This window comes from Tachysurus vachellii, chromosome 6, assembly GCF_030014155.1.
Source record: "Tachysurus vachellii isolate PV-2020 chromosome 6, HZAU_Pvac_v1, whole genome shotgun sequence".
In the NCBI taxonomy this organism is placed as follows: Eukaryota; Metazoa; Chordata; class Actinopteri; order Siluriformes; family Bagridae; genus Tachysurus; species Tachysurus vachellii.
The window spans coordinates 3,947,646-3,962,170 of record NC_083465.1 but is presented as its reverse complement, the minus strand read 5'-3'; positions in this window follow the sequence as shown (position 1 = coordinate 3,962,170).

Here is a 14,525-nt window from a genome sequence, read left to right as displayed (position 1 = left end):
TTAAGAAGCACAAATTTATATGTTTTTTTATCACTTTGGTTTTCCCCGTGTGGTATTTCGTCCATCTACAAATTCGCTGTATGCCTTGTCTCTTATTAGAAATGCCGTTTCCTGCCTTGCTGCTGAACAGAATGGTGGTATCCTATATCAGAACCGTCTATCCTCGTCCCACCACTGTCCTCCTCCGAGACAATGGCACCCCGTATTATCCGTACGTTAAAAACCGCACATCGGCTTTTTGAACTTTAGCTGTGTGCTGATCAGCGCCGACCATCTACGGACTAACGGACATCAGAATCGACTGATTTCCTGAGTGCAGGAGCACGAGATCCAGAAGAACTCCAAAGACGGACTTCCCAGAAGGTCTGCATGCTCCATGGTGATCCTGTAACGGAAAGAGGATTTGTATTGTGAAAGTGCATCCGAGAGTTTCAACAGCCGATCTTAGGCTTCTCACTTTTCAAAGCGTGGAACGTGACGCAAGAGGAACCGGACTAGAGCGAGCGTCTAGTTTTGGCACAAAGCAAACCCATCTTTCGACGAACACTCATTAATAAATAACGAACACGGACATTTCATGTTAAGCAATACAGCATAATGATGATTCTGCAAAGCTGAGCACACATTTAGTGACATGGGTCATCATCATAGTTTACGCTTCGAGCGAAATATATCATGCGCTTATTCCAACCAACTCGTACATTTCAGAGTCAACTTTTACTGTGAACCGTTTCTTCTGATTTGTTGAGACTGAGGTCCCAGGGAGTGCATCAGGGTTCTCTATTAGGTCCGCGGTGAATGGCATTTACTCACAATTTATTCATCAAGAGACCATGAATGCTAATTTTGTGGACTTATATTAAGGAGCACAAACACACACACACACACACACACACACACACACATGCACACAGTTGACGGGATAAACCGTGTGTGCCTCTGTCAAAGTATACACACTATGGGCGAACTGTTCATCATAACATTCGATGCTATGAAACAATCATTTTGAAATTTCTTTTGAACACACTGTCATTCATGTTCACATTCTCTACCATTTGAGATCAATATGCAATGTCTAATCACTGAGCTTTTAGTGTGAGATTACATTTCTGACGTTTGAACACATTGTGCTTTCCCTAAGTCATGATCCCTGCTTGTAAAATTTAGCTCACACTCATATTTAATCAACACATATTTATCTTAGGACGATATACTGCTTGGATCTGCTACGTTTTGGTGAAGGTGTTGACTTGCATCTCAGGTCTTTTTTTTTTTTTTTAAAGTACGTAGCAAGAGCAGAATCTTTAGATTTATTTTTTGGTTTGAGTAAACGTAGTTTTATGGCCTGTTTGTTTCATTCATGCTAACTCATGCACTTAGCTTGATTAGCCACTTTTATCAGAAATAAAATGCGTCCAGAGCAGAATCATTGGACTTTAAAAGGGGAAATGCAGGAAAGGGAATATTAGTTTATTACTCTCTAAAAACTACATTACAGAGCTAGCCAATAATCTGTGATAATATTATAATGCAAAAAGTAAGACAGTGTAGCTGGATTTAACATGAACAGTTATGTAGCAACCCAAACTGAACTGTTAATATTATTGCATACGAATTTATGAATCAATCTTTATACATTTACAAAGCCAATCAATCAATTCTGACTCATTTTCTCCTCAAATTAAGCTAGCTAGCATAATTTCTGTCAGAATTAGCTAACAGATTTAACTGTTGGGGAGGGGGGGTCATTGCCTCATATCGTTTAGTTAATACAGAAATATTACTTCAAACTTCATAGTTATCTGTGAACAAAAGCTTACATTAAAACAAACATCAGAAACAACAGAAATTATGTCTTGTTTTGTACCGGTTTGTTCTTTTTTCTTACCTCGAAGTATTTTGGAAAAATGAATTTTGAAGTACGTAACATGCCTGTTCTCTTCTAGGTCCACACCCTTTACCCCTGACCCCTGACCCTAGCCTGCTCTGGATCATTAGCAAACCCAAATTTTGGGTCAATTTGAGATCTTACTGCTTTTTTACCAATTATAATTTTCTCGCCGTCGCCTATTGACGCCATTTTACATGCATTCCAAATATCAATTATAAAACAAAGCCTATACTAAGCATCATCTAGACATTTCATGTACCTCAGTAGATGTTAGGCTAGCACCGAGAGCTCAGATAGAATGCACATACTGTAGAATGTGGATTTAGGTGAAGGGATACATTAATAAATCCTTTGTTTATTCTTCGATCTTATATGTATGTTACCAAGGTTCAGTTCGTGTTTGTTTGTTAATTTATATCATATGTCATCATGATGTAACTGAGGGACCGTGTGCATGTGCTACACCTCATGTCCCTGACACTTGAAACAGTGTACAGTATGCACGTGGAAAAAAGACATACAGATTCACTATAAAGCCGGTGCATTAAAATAACCCGGATTGGAATTATCATTACGCACAATCGTAAAAGCTGAGAGGATAAGCAGCTGGGCGAGAGTGTATCTTGTCCTTGGTTAGTTGCTAATAGCACTTCTCTCTCTCTCTCTCTTTCTCTCTGTTTTTTCCCATTTCTCTTTTGCACTGCGTTTCTTCCCCTCCGATTGAAACATCTCTTTGTTACAGGAGGTCAATTTCATTGCTATGTGGTAAATGAGTCAATAAGGCTCTCAGATAAATGCGTTCTCATTTGCCCTAATGGCCATTAGATGTACTATGAAAAATGAATGGTTTGCAAATAGACAAAAATGCACACACACACAAACACACAAACACACACACACCCTGAAAATGAGTCTAAACACGAAAAGATCGGAAAATCAGCACTGACAAACTTCCTTCGAATGACTCGCTGGCTTTCGGTCACGTACTTCCAAGCTGAAATCGGTTTCCTGTTATGAACACATTTAACTACGATCATCCATACTAACTGTAACGTTGAATGATTTTGGTTATTTAACACACATGCGGCGTTGCAGAAGGCAGCCTGCATCTTGCCGTTGCGACTGTTGTGAGCATCGATCGTGCCACATCCTTCATGTGCAGATTTAACATTCTAGATCAGGGGTGTCAAACTCAAATTCACAGTGGGCCAAAATATAAAACTGAGATAAAGTCACGGGACAAACTGAATATTTATTGAAAATTGCAACTGATACGTAATGTTCAACCTTTTTCATATGGAAACAAACTTTAGTTTTGCTTGAACACAGGATTTGGAACAACCAGAGCTTGATATTACAAACACATAAGAAATTAAATTTTAAATAAAAGACACATCAGTGGTGTTCGTTTATTATTTAAATAAATAAAATAAATGATGCCTCTCACTGGATCATTTTAAGTTCCTTTTTGAAGTGGATCTTTTTCAAAACCAACAAAAAACAACCAAAAACAATCATTTCATTCAATGAAAATCCAACTGAATTCTTTCGTTACAGACACGTTAGCTCCGCCCACAAGACAAACAGGTCTGTCCTTTATATTCGTGAACAGATAATCTGCCTCCCACCTGTCTTGAAAGCTCCTATTGTCCATCTTTCCTTTGGCCATTTTTGTGGAGGGTGTGACTGACTGAGGGTGTGACCCAATGTGACTGTAACATGGTTGTTAACGACTGTCAACAGAGAATGAGGGGTGCTTGCTGTTCATGACTTCGCGTCAATACAGTGGCAAGGCATTCTGGGATTTGTAGTATTAGCGGAGCATGCGGCTAGCCAGCTGTAATGCAATATATTTGATATGATCTCTGAGTTTGACACTCCTGTTCTAGATGCTTCAGAAGTCATCAACATACGCTGTTTTGTGAGCATACTAAAACATCCGTTGGAGCTTGTTTGAAATGATCGAGTTGATAACAAACACATGCTTGATACAGATGGTCAATTATGCGAGAGTAGTCCCATGTTTAAAATCAAACATCACGTGGTCTTTTGTCCAATTTGGGGTTTCAATATTGTTGCACAACCCTGTTCTTCGATGATAGAAGTGTGATCTGGTTTACTGTTCTGCAGATGGAGCTCATCTTATGCAATGTTTAAGATGCTTTTCAGCTCATCACGGACGTAAAGAGCGATCGTTTGAGTTAGCCTTCCAGAAATTCTCATTGGCTGTAGAGATTGTTGTGTGTGATTCAAGGTTTTCAGCAGTATCCGTAATACACAAAGTCTTTACATTTATCATGTCCTAGAGTAGAATGGCAAAAAAAGCCACAGTGTGTCATTTACATCATGAACCAAATTAATTATTGTTACGACTAGCTACAACACGCAAAGACCACCCATTCATTCCATTCATTTTTGGACATTGAGTGCTGGAAAAGACTTTCTAAACCTTACCGTGTCCATTGCATCGTTCAAAAAATAAAAAAAAAATAAAAAAATATCGATGGAATCCTGTGGTGAAACTTCACGGTTCCTCACCCACATGAAGATGAAGCAATCACACCATGGTTGTACCATATGTCCTTATGCTGAATTGGTCAGAGTGTTTGTAAGAGCCTGAGTGAGAATGTTATTTGATTTTTTTTTTTTGTTATTGTCTTTTCTTTTCTTTTTTTTTTTCTTTCAGATGTACCAGTGCACAAGTGCAAGGAAAGCTTGTAGTGCTGGCCGTTGTATATTCTCTGTCATGTAATGAACTATTTTAGAGGCAAATATATTTGAAATATGAACCCAAATAATATAAATAAATAAATAAATAATCATAAAAGAGAATTTTGTCTTTTTTTTCATGGCATGTAGCAAAACAGCATCACATCCCCTTATTTATCTGCTCACGTTCTATAAATATAGCTTCGGTACTTGGTAATACAATCAAAATCATGAATTTAAATGAATAACTAAATAAATGAATGAATTAAGCTGTAAACATGGAATCCCACAGCGTCACACTGCATTTGTTAATCACTGCCTAATTCACACCCTGCTCTGACATTATTAACGCTGACTTTAGAAACAAGTTGCAGAAACACATTCACTTAGCTGTTAGCAAAGGAAAAGCATTACCCAAAGTGCCTAAACATACACAGATCAATTTGAGCATGTGTCTTTTCTTAAGAAATTTGACCTTCCATTCACGCTAAATCAGCACTTTCAACCATCTGATCTGTGGATAAATCTGAAATTATTTCTGTATTGACTTTCCTTGTTGGCAGATGGACTGTTGAGCTGAAGTGAACACTATTTGTAGACCAGCATCCACCAGGTTTGTGTACTAGGTGCTCTTGCATTCAGAAGTGTTTCCTGGACTAGGGCATAGTTCTCAATTGTAGATTCAGCCTGAGGAAAAAGTCACACGGGATTAGAGATCAAACATTGCTGTCTATTTGGCAACTTGGAGGGAAATCGCCAGTGTATTATGAATACTTGAATGGGCGGTAGTGGATGGTCTTTCTGGCCATCTTCAGGTGATTGTTTGGGCACAAAGCATGTACTTTTTGTGTAACATTATTGATGATAAACTTTTGAGAAACTGGTGTAGGAGGAAATGAAGTAGTAGTAAGGAGTAAAGTGGCATGTTGCAATCAGGCCTGAATGCCAAGCCCAACTGTGGACCATGGTGAAGAGGTCCACCCACCAGCCTCTGTTTAGAAAGGAAGGACCACCCGTGACTTTCCTTGTTGGCAGATGGACTGTTGAGCTGAAGCTCATATGGCTGCCAGTTGGTCTAAATACCACCAGAGAACACATACTGTGCTCAGAAAGGAACACTCTCCAAGCTCATGATCATTGGAAGCTGTAATATCTGTTGAGTGATTCACAAAAGTTCTTGGTGAGAAGTTCCGATCTGAACCCCAAAGTAACCTGCTGGCTCAAATTTTTGGTTGTTGATCAGAAGGTCATGGGTTCAAACCCCAGCACCGGCAAGCTGCCACTGTTGGGCTTATGAGCAAGCTCTTAATTCTATGTGCTCCTATATCATGGCTGATCCTGTGCTCTGACCCCAACGTCCTAAGCTGGGATATGCAAAGATATATATATATATATATATATATATATATATATATATATATATATATATATATATATATATATATATATATTTTTTTTTTTTTTTTTTTAACAAATGGTTGTACTAGGGGTTTGTGATGGAAAGAGGTGCCTTGTTTATTTTAGAAAAGGAGGCGGTAAGCCTAGGAGTCTTCAGAGAGGTACCAAGAATGGTGCTGCGATGGAACTTTGATGGAGACTTTCTGTCCCTGAAGAAGTTTCAGGGTTTTGGGAAGCACTGGCAATGCACTGGCTCTAGTGAATGAAGTGAACACTATTTGTAGACCGGCATCCACCAGGTTTGTGTACTAGGTGCTCTTGCATTCAGAAGTGTTTCCTGGACTAGGGCATAGTTCTCAATTGTAGATTCAGCCTGAGGAAAAAGTCACACGGGATTAGAGATCAAACATTGCTGTCTATTTGGCAACTTGGAGGGAAATCGCCAGTGTATTATGAATACTTGAATGGGCGGTAGTGGATGGTCTTTCTGGCCATCTTCAGGCTGCAATATTAATAGGTGATGGAGTCAGACATGCTGTCTCTACAGGCTTTAAAACTTTGCCAAAGAGAATGTCTTGATTTGGCACTGGTTAAGAAGTCTCAATGTACCTTGGCAAACCCTTCCCATAGCTGAGCTACCAATTTTACTTGCACAAGCCACTCCCCTGGATGTATGTGCCTTTTGACTGTATCAAAAATATTTTGGTGAGCTGTTATTAATATCATCAGTGGAAAGTTTTTACTGTTTTAAAAGAAGAAGAGATCTCAGTCTGGTAGTGCCTCTCGGGCCGACTCCACACTAATTAGACTTTTCTAGTTCTGCCTGATTGAGTTGTGATTGATAAGTTTAATTAGCCGATTATCTTGAGCTCTGTCATTGCGCTCAGAGATGTGTGAGGAACATGAGTGCACTAATAGTTGCTTTAGCAGGAAATTTATGAGCTGTGGTTCTAGACACAGCTGACATTATGATGAACAGCCAAAGTGTTACTTTCTCACTAGGCAAAAGGTTTTTAATCACATTTTGTCAAAAGATTTAGACTTTTGCTGACTGGAAGTTCATCATGGTTATTGAGTTTCTAAGAAGGTTGCAGCTATACAAATGTAAGTAAGAGCTGTTACAAGATGGGCTTTGAGTTGCCTAGAGTTTGTCCAGTCTCCTCCCACTTAGTAGGTATATTAGCTACACTCAATAGGTGGGAATGTTTTCCCTACAGTATGTGATGGCCTGGTGTCCCACTCAGTCTGTAAACATTAGCGTATACCAGTTTTTCTAACTGCAGCCACAAGTCATTTTCCTGCTAGATTGTATCCATGGACCGTTTTATCCTCCAGTGCTGTTTTCTTATGCATAATTTAATATTTTACAATTTTAACAACCTGCACTTGCATTCCTTTTTATGTGATTCATGATAAATGACAGCTCAGTGATACACAGAGACGGTTTCCCTAACAAGCTGCAGTTCCCTAATGGGAATTCTGAGACTTTTAAATAAATTGCTTGAACAAATTCCTCGTCTCCTTGCTAATCGCTGATGTAGGAAATGCTATTAAGCTTAAAAAGCTTGCAACTTTGTACCAAACTAATTTGTTTGCACACATGTTGTTAGTAAAGATTTGAGGCAAAAATAAGCTTTGGCCTGATTAACTTTTAAGAATCTGACCACTGCATGTTGTGTTCATTCATTACAGTCAAAGTTTATTTTAATAACATCTGCGTTAAAAATGCTTACAAGAAAAATCGCACGGTATCTAAAATTTGTGATGGAATACTAAAACTGGCAACGTTTTTTTATATGTCTACCTCGAGAAATAAAATGAAAAATAAAGGAGCTATGGGAAATTGTGGAAACAGTTTTTGAACAAAAACTGTTTCCACAATTTCCCATAGCTCCTTTATTTTTCATTTTATTGAAAAATAAAATGTAAATTAAATTAAAATAAAATAAAATTTAATAAAATAAAAAATAACATATAACAGTGATATACAGTACAGTGTTGCTCCTCGAGAAATAAAATGAAAAATAAAGGAGCTATGGGAAATTGTGGAAACAGTTTTTGAACAAAATACTAAACAAACCCAACTGAGCTTCATCTAAGTTTTAAAATGATGTTGAAATATTGGAGAAAAGAAAAGCTATTCTTGTTTTTAGCACAGGAAGCCAATTAACTGTAAAAACCATATAAACTTTTTTAGTAAAAATGCCAGGAAAAAAGGTATTTTGTTTCTGTTTACAAATTTCACTTGCAAACTAATAGGCACCATTTTCGTTCACTGCATGATTGTCTTTCTCGCATCTTGAGCTCAGACTGTAACTTGTGTTGCATTGCAAGAAATATCCATATGTACTTCAATTAAACTTCCCTAACAATAAGCTTTCAAAATATCAAAATGTTTTTCAAGAAATTTCATAAGTTGTAAATCTTTATATAAAAATGGTATAAAAGAAGTACTGCAGTAATCCTTTTTCTTCCACATAAGCAAATGAATAACTTTAGCTAAATTTAAACTAAGATAGAATTGAACTTTGTAGATTGTTAGACTTGGATAAAGTAACACTCTCACACTTTCATTTTAATCAGAATTTTGGAATCAGACTTTTTTGGTAAACCTTAAACTTTGATGATTTTGTTTGTAGCCAGACAGATGAGTAAATCAAAAAGAGTCGCACTTTAATTTTAGTTCATTTATTGACTATAGTTTGCATAGTATAGGATCGCCTAGGAATAGAGTTGGGTATCAAAAGAAATTTTCCGGTTCCGGTTCCAGTTCTGCCTTACGATTCCCGGTTCTGATTCCGATTCCATAATAAAAGAAATGTGAAAAATAATGCACAATACTTAAGCAATTCCATTTGTGTTTATTAATCACTCTTTAAATATTTTAAACAGAGCATTTCAATACATATCAATTTAAATGTAAATAAATCCAACATCAAATTTAACATCCAGAATTACAACTTAGCAAAACAGTTAGCAATTTTTCTGAAGAAAAATTAACGTCTGCTTTCTCTGGGAGAAGACGAGACCTTTCCTGGCTTATTGTATCTCCAGCTGTGGAGAAAACCCTCTCAGACGGAGGAGATTTGCTTCATTGTTGTAGCTTTGGAAATGAATCCACACTTTAGACGTTTTTTTAGACATGTTTAACACAAAGCGTACCTCAGCACAGCAGCGCGAGTGACTGATTTCTGTGGTAAGCTGCGTTAATTTGGTTGCGTGACTGTAAAACAATTAATATACATGAGGTAAGACATGGCTATTTAAAGTGACCGCTCCCAGCGCTTTGCCCGTCATCGCATCGGAACCGCGTTTGGAACCGAAACTTAAAAATTCCGTGCGGTTCCGGTTCTTGTTAAAAAACAGAACCGGTTCTTATTCAGAACCCAACCCTACCTAGGAACACACACAACATGTCATCCATCTGATGACATAGGGCAGCAGGGCGCAACAAAAACGTAGCTCTTCAGCTCTGGTGTCTCTGGTTCAATTCTCTGCTTCGATTACTGCATCTTTATTTTCATTTGATGAAGTGTTTGAATGTTCACACTAATGATGTAGTTCGAAGATGTTAGTGTGTAGGAACAGCACTTGGTGGGATTCGGGTAAAAAAGGGCATTGCACAATTGCATCGCTCCCATACGTTTACTAGCTCCAACATTGTAAATGTACTGTACATTATTACATGTTTAGCATGTGTGACAAGTTAATGATTTTATGTTTAAGACCTTAGAGCCGTGTTGAAAAGTGGCCAACCATTAGTGTTCTGATGTAATTATCGAGGCTTTTCGACAAAAAAAGGTTGCGACAACGAAAATCTACACCATCTAGACCTCACAGTCAGCAACCCCTTTTCCCTGCAGATGGACGAAGGAAAGTTGCCTCAGAACCCGGAGATCGAACACATCGATGCCTTTACAGTATGTTCAACTTTTCTTGGCAACAATTTAGCAAAGTACTTTAGTACTGTAGAGAACAGTACTGTTCTCTACACTGTTATAACATACTGTAACATAACATATAACATAACAGTGATATACAGTGTTGCTCCTTTCATTTCTCTCTTTTCTCTTTCTCTCCATCTCTGGTCACGGATGGCACTTACAGGAGTGTCTCAGTAGAGTCTAGATGGATGACAATTTATCAGAATTCTCCCTCAAATTTCCTCTGACCTCCAGAAGAGTTTTCTAGTCTCTCTAGGCTCGGTAGGTCTTTAGGACTTGAAACCTCCTTTAGGTGTGAATCACTGTGTGAATATGTTTGTGTGGTTTCATCCATGATGCATTCATGGTTCCTCGTTCCCTGTGTTAACTGGATAGAATCTGGATGCTACTGTATGTATGTATAGATATATAGATTACACTGATTGCAAATTCTCACTCACTCTCCTCTCACTCATTTTCTACCGCTTATCCGAACTACCTCGGGTCACGGGGATCCTGTGCCTATCTCAAGCGTCATCGGGCATCAAGGCAGGATACACCCTGGACGGAGTGCCAACCCATCGCAGGGCACACACACTCTCATTCACTCACGCAATCACACATTACGGACACACACAAGAGATGCCAATCAACCTACCATGCATGTCTTTGGACCGGGGGAGGAAACCAGAGTACCCGGAGGAAACCCCTGAGGCACGGGGAGAACATGCAAACTTCACACACACAAGGCGGAGGCGGGAATCGAACCCCCAACCCTGGAGGTGTGAGGCGAACGTGCTAACCACTAAGCCACCGTGTGCCCTGATTGCAAATTCGATATTTTATATAGAATATACAGTATATAGATTATATTTTATATAGAATATCTCCTAAATTTTTTTGTGGGGGTGGGGGGTGGGGTTCTTGGCCAAATACAGAACCCTAGGTGTCTATATAGAACAAGTATACTGTATATGGTGAAATATTGTTCATAGAAATGTTAGGAATAGAAACAGTTGGCTGCTGGATGCTGGAATCTTGGTAGTGTTAATGAGTATGAGTGAATGCAGTTGCAGTCTCCTCTGCTAACTCGACAAGACTTGGCAACAGAAACTGTCTGGAATTTGCAATTGTGCTGCGGTATTGACATAACGCTGTACAAACTGTTTGCAGTGCTCTGTTCTGACTTTATTAACAGAAATTTGCTCTCACGGTCCTGCTTCACACCTTAACCACCCACGCTACAACTCAATTTGAACAACAAATGCCTCTAAACACTATATGGTTAGGCGCACCCTGGCCAGTCGCGCTCCCAAATTGAAGAGCAATTGAGTTTCTAACAAGACTCCAGAGTTCTTGCTAGCATTGACAAGCTGTTTTAAAAACCTGACCATTAAAACCCTCTGTGGTCCATCGTGCCAATTTAAATCGGTCTCGGTTCTTCTCAAGAGAACTTCACACACAGCAGAGGTCAGAAATGAACGTGCTCTGATGTTGTGTATGATTTTTTTTATTTTTTTCAACCAGTAATATTTTTGTACGGAGCAAAACCGTTGGATCTGCTTCTCGCTCATTTGTTGCTGAAATCGTTTGCTTATTTTATTTTATTTTTTTTTTGCTTTTAAGGGATTGCATTTTGTCTAGACAACTATGTGATATTGCAGTACAAACCGGAATATTCCATGATATTTAATTGTAGAATATTGCTAGGATAATATTCTGTTTATGAAAGAAAATTTTATGTAAAAAAAAAAAAAGATATATGAAGTCATTTTAGTCCCTATTGCATTCTGTCTATCTTTACTGTATGTGTGTTGAGAGATAGCCCAAGGCTGGCACGGTTGCTGTGTTACAGCTCCAGGGTCTGCTGTTTGATCCTGAGCTCTACTTACTGCCTGAGTTGAGTTTCTCCACACATCCATATGGGCTTCCTTCTCACACCTCTCCAAAACATGCTGGTACTGTACTGTATGTGGACCAGCTATGCTAAATTACCCGAAGGTGTGAATGCCTGTATGTGTGTGTGTGTGTGCACGGTGTATGGCAAAGGACTGTTGTGTTAAGATCCGGTTGAGTAACAATTGTTGGTCATTCTGAACAGAACATAACAGAACAAATGAATGGTTATGGCAGAAAAAAACAATGGAATTGCTTACAGCATGCAGCTAATTATACACACACCAGCAGTTATCTTTTATCTTATCTATCTATCAGCCATCTATCATTTGGCAGCAAAGCAAAGCATCAAATCAAGCAGATGTAGGACAAATGGTTCAATTAATGTTGACATCATAATGCAAAAAAATTACAGCTTTGGTTCTTTGGCAAAATCTTGCGATTATTTAAAGAAAATATAGCGTTCAGCGTCAGTTCAGGCAGGCCACATACTGTAGTCAAGCTCGGCTATCAGCTGATGTCAATTTTCTAACCCTGCCCATCAGCTGATCTGATTCCTAAGCACGCTATTGGTCCCTTTCAAACAGGGCGCCCTATTTAAATGCATTTTTCAGTCTGTCTGCTTGGCTGTTTCCTCTGCATTGCAACCCACCTCCTCCCCTACTGTACTGTAGCTCCTCCTTGAAACTTTGTGTTTAACTTAATCAGTGTCATTCTGTTGTCACTGATGCAGGCTCTGTTCTAAATGGGGGATTTTGTCTTGCTGCTTTCCCAGTTAAATGGGAGATTGTCCCCCCACGAAGCTGCTGCTGTTCCCTGACTAGCTTTCATGGAGCTCATGAAAAGGATGGGGAATTCAGAACAGAGCCATACCGCCAAATGTAAATTTTATAAGCTTGCAAATTAAAAATTTAAATATGTCAAAGAATTGTCTTTTTTGACTCAAGTGGTCCTGACTGAAGTGTCTTCAACTGTCCAGGCTCAGTGAACATCAACTAATATAGCCTTATAGCCTATAGTTTCTGAAATAGTCATCCCAGCCACTCTGGCAACTATGTATGGATGGGTTTAAGGCATGCATTCCCAATAAAATTTCCTCCGGGTACTTCGGTTTCCTCCCCCGGTCCAAAGACATGCATGGTAGGTTGATTGGCATCTCTGGAAAATTGTCCGTAGTGTGTGATTGTGTGAGTGAATGAGAGTGTGTGTGTTCCCTGCAATGGGTTGGCACTCTGTCCAGGGTGTATCCTGCCTTGACGCCCGATGACGCCTGAGATAGGCACAGGCTCCCCGTGACCCGAGGTAGTTCGGATAACCGGTAGAAAATGCGTGAGTGAGAGTGAGTGATTCATCAGTATGCCACGCCCCTAAGATGCCCCCTGGTGGCGACGAGACCTTGATGACCATTTCCATATGCAGGATACGTATCTGAATCCTGTAGACAATTACTGCCTTTGTACACCAAAGCTTAAACATTCCTTCAGTTTTTTCCAGTGTTTTATATCTTTTTTATTTTATTTATTTATTTATCTATCTATTTATTTATTTATTTATTTATTTGCGGCTACTTAAATTGGTGAAATTGCAAGATTTGGCTTTTAACCTCCTACGAGTGAAGACACATTTGTAATGACTTCCTATGATACTACTGTACTCACGTGTTGTTCACGCACATTTTTCTTGTCGTTCTTTATATAAAAATAATAATAACCAAGGTGCAATTAAACATGCATCCTTTTAGCATGGTTCTTCTGTTCAAAAGAGACACCAAGTCTTTAATTGCTGTTTCTACTCTTTATAATCGCAGACACTAATGACTACAGAAGGCAGAGTATAAAAAGGATTCATGTGTCTTTTAAGGCTCTCATTAAAACTCTCCTGATGCTAACAATTCTCTCAACTTTTTAGATATTTAGCAGAAGTTTACAATTTCCAGCCTCGGATTTTGCTACGATTAGAAAGGTGAAGATTGGAAAACCTTTTCTTGGTCTTTTTTCCAGTCTCCCGTGCCATCTATAAGCTTCCTGTTCCTGGCTGATGGGAGATGAACCCGACATGGTCTCCTGCTCCTGCAACGTTGTCTGCTTTCAAGTCCCTCCCTTCTGCAGATCTGTTACAAAATGTGTTGTGTAACATCATCACAACACACATTCATCCAAAGCCACTGCTACACACATTTACATGTTTATAAAAAAAGTTATATAGGTGTGTGTGAGGGGGGCACGGTACAGTAGCTTAGTGGTTAGCATGTACGCCTCACACCTCCAGGGTTGGGGGTTCGATTCCCACCTCCGCCTTGTGTGTGTGGAGTTTGCATGTTCTCCCCGTGCCTCGGGGGTTTCCTCCGGGTACTCCGGTTTCCTCCCCCGGTCCAAAGACATGCATGGTAGGTTTATTGGCATCTCTGGAAAATTGTCCGTAGTGTGTGAGTGAATGAGAGTGTGTGTGTGCCCTGTGATGGGTTGGCACTCCATCCAGGGTGTATCCTGCCTTGATGCCCAATGACGCCTGAGATAGGCACAGGCTCCCCGTGACCCAAGGTAGTTCAGATAAGCGGTAGAAAATGAATGAGTGAGTGAGGTGTGTGTGAAAGAAGAATCCTATGCTTTCCGTTTCACCAAGTAGTTTTCTACAAAACGAAACAAGAAAAAAATGTAATGTTCCACAATATAATATGGTATAATGTCATTATATTGACATTTATGTGT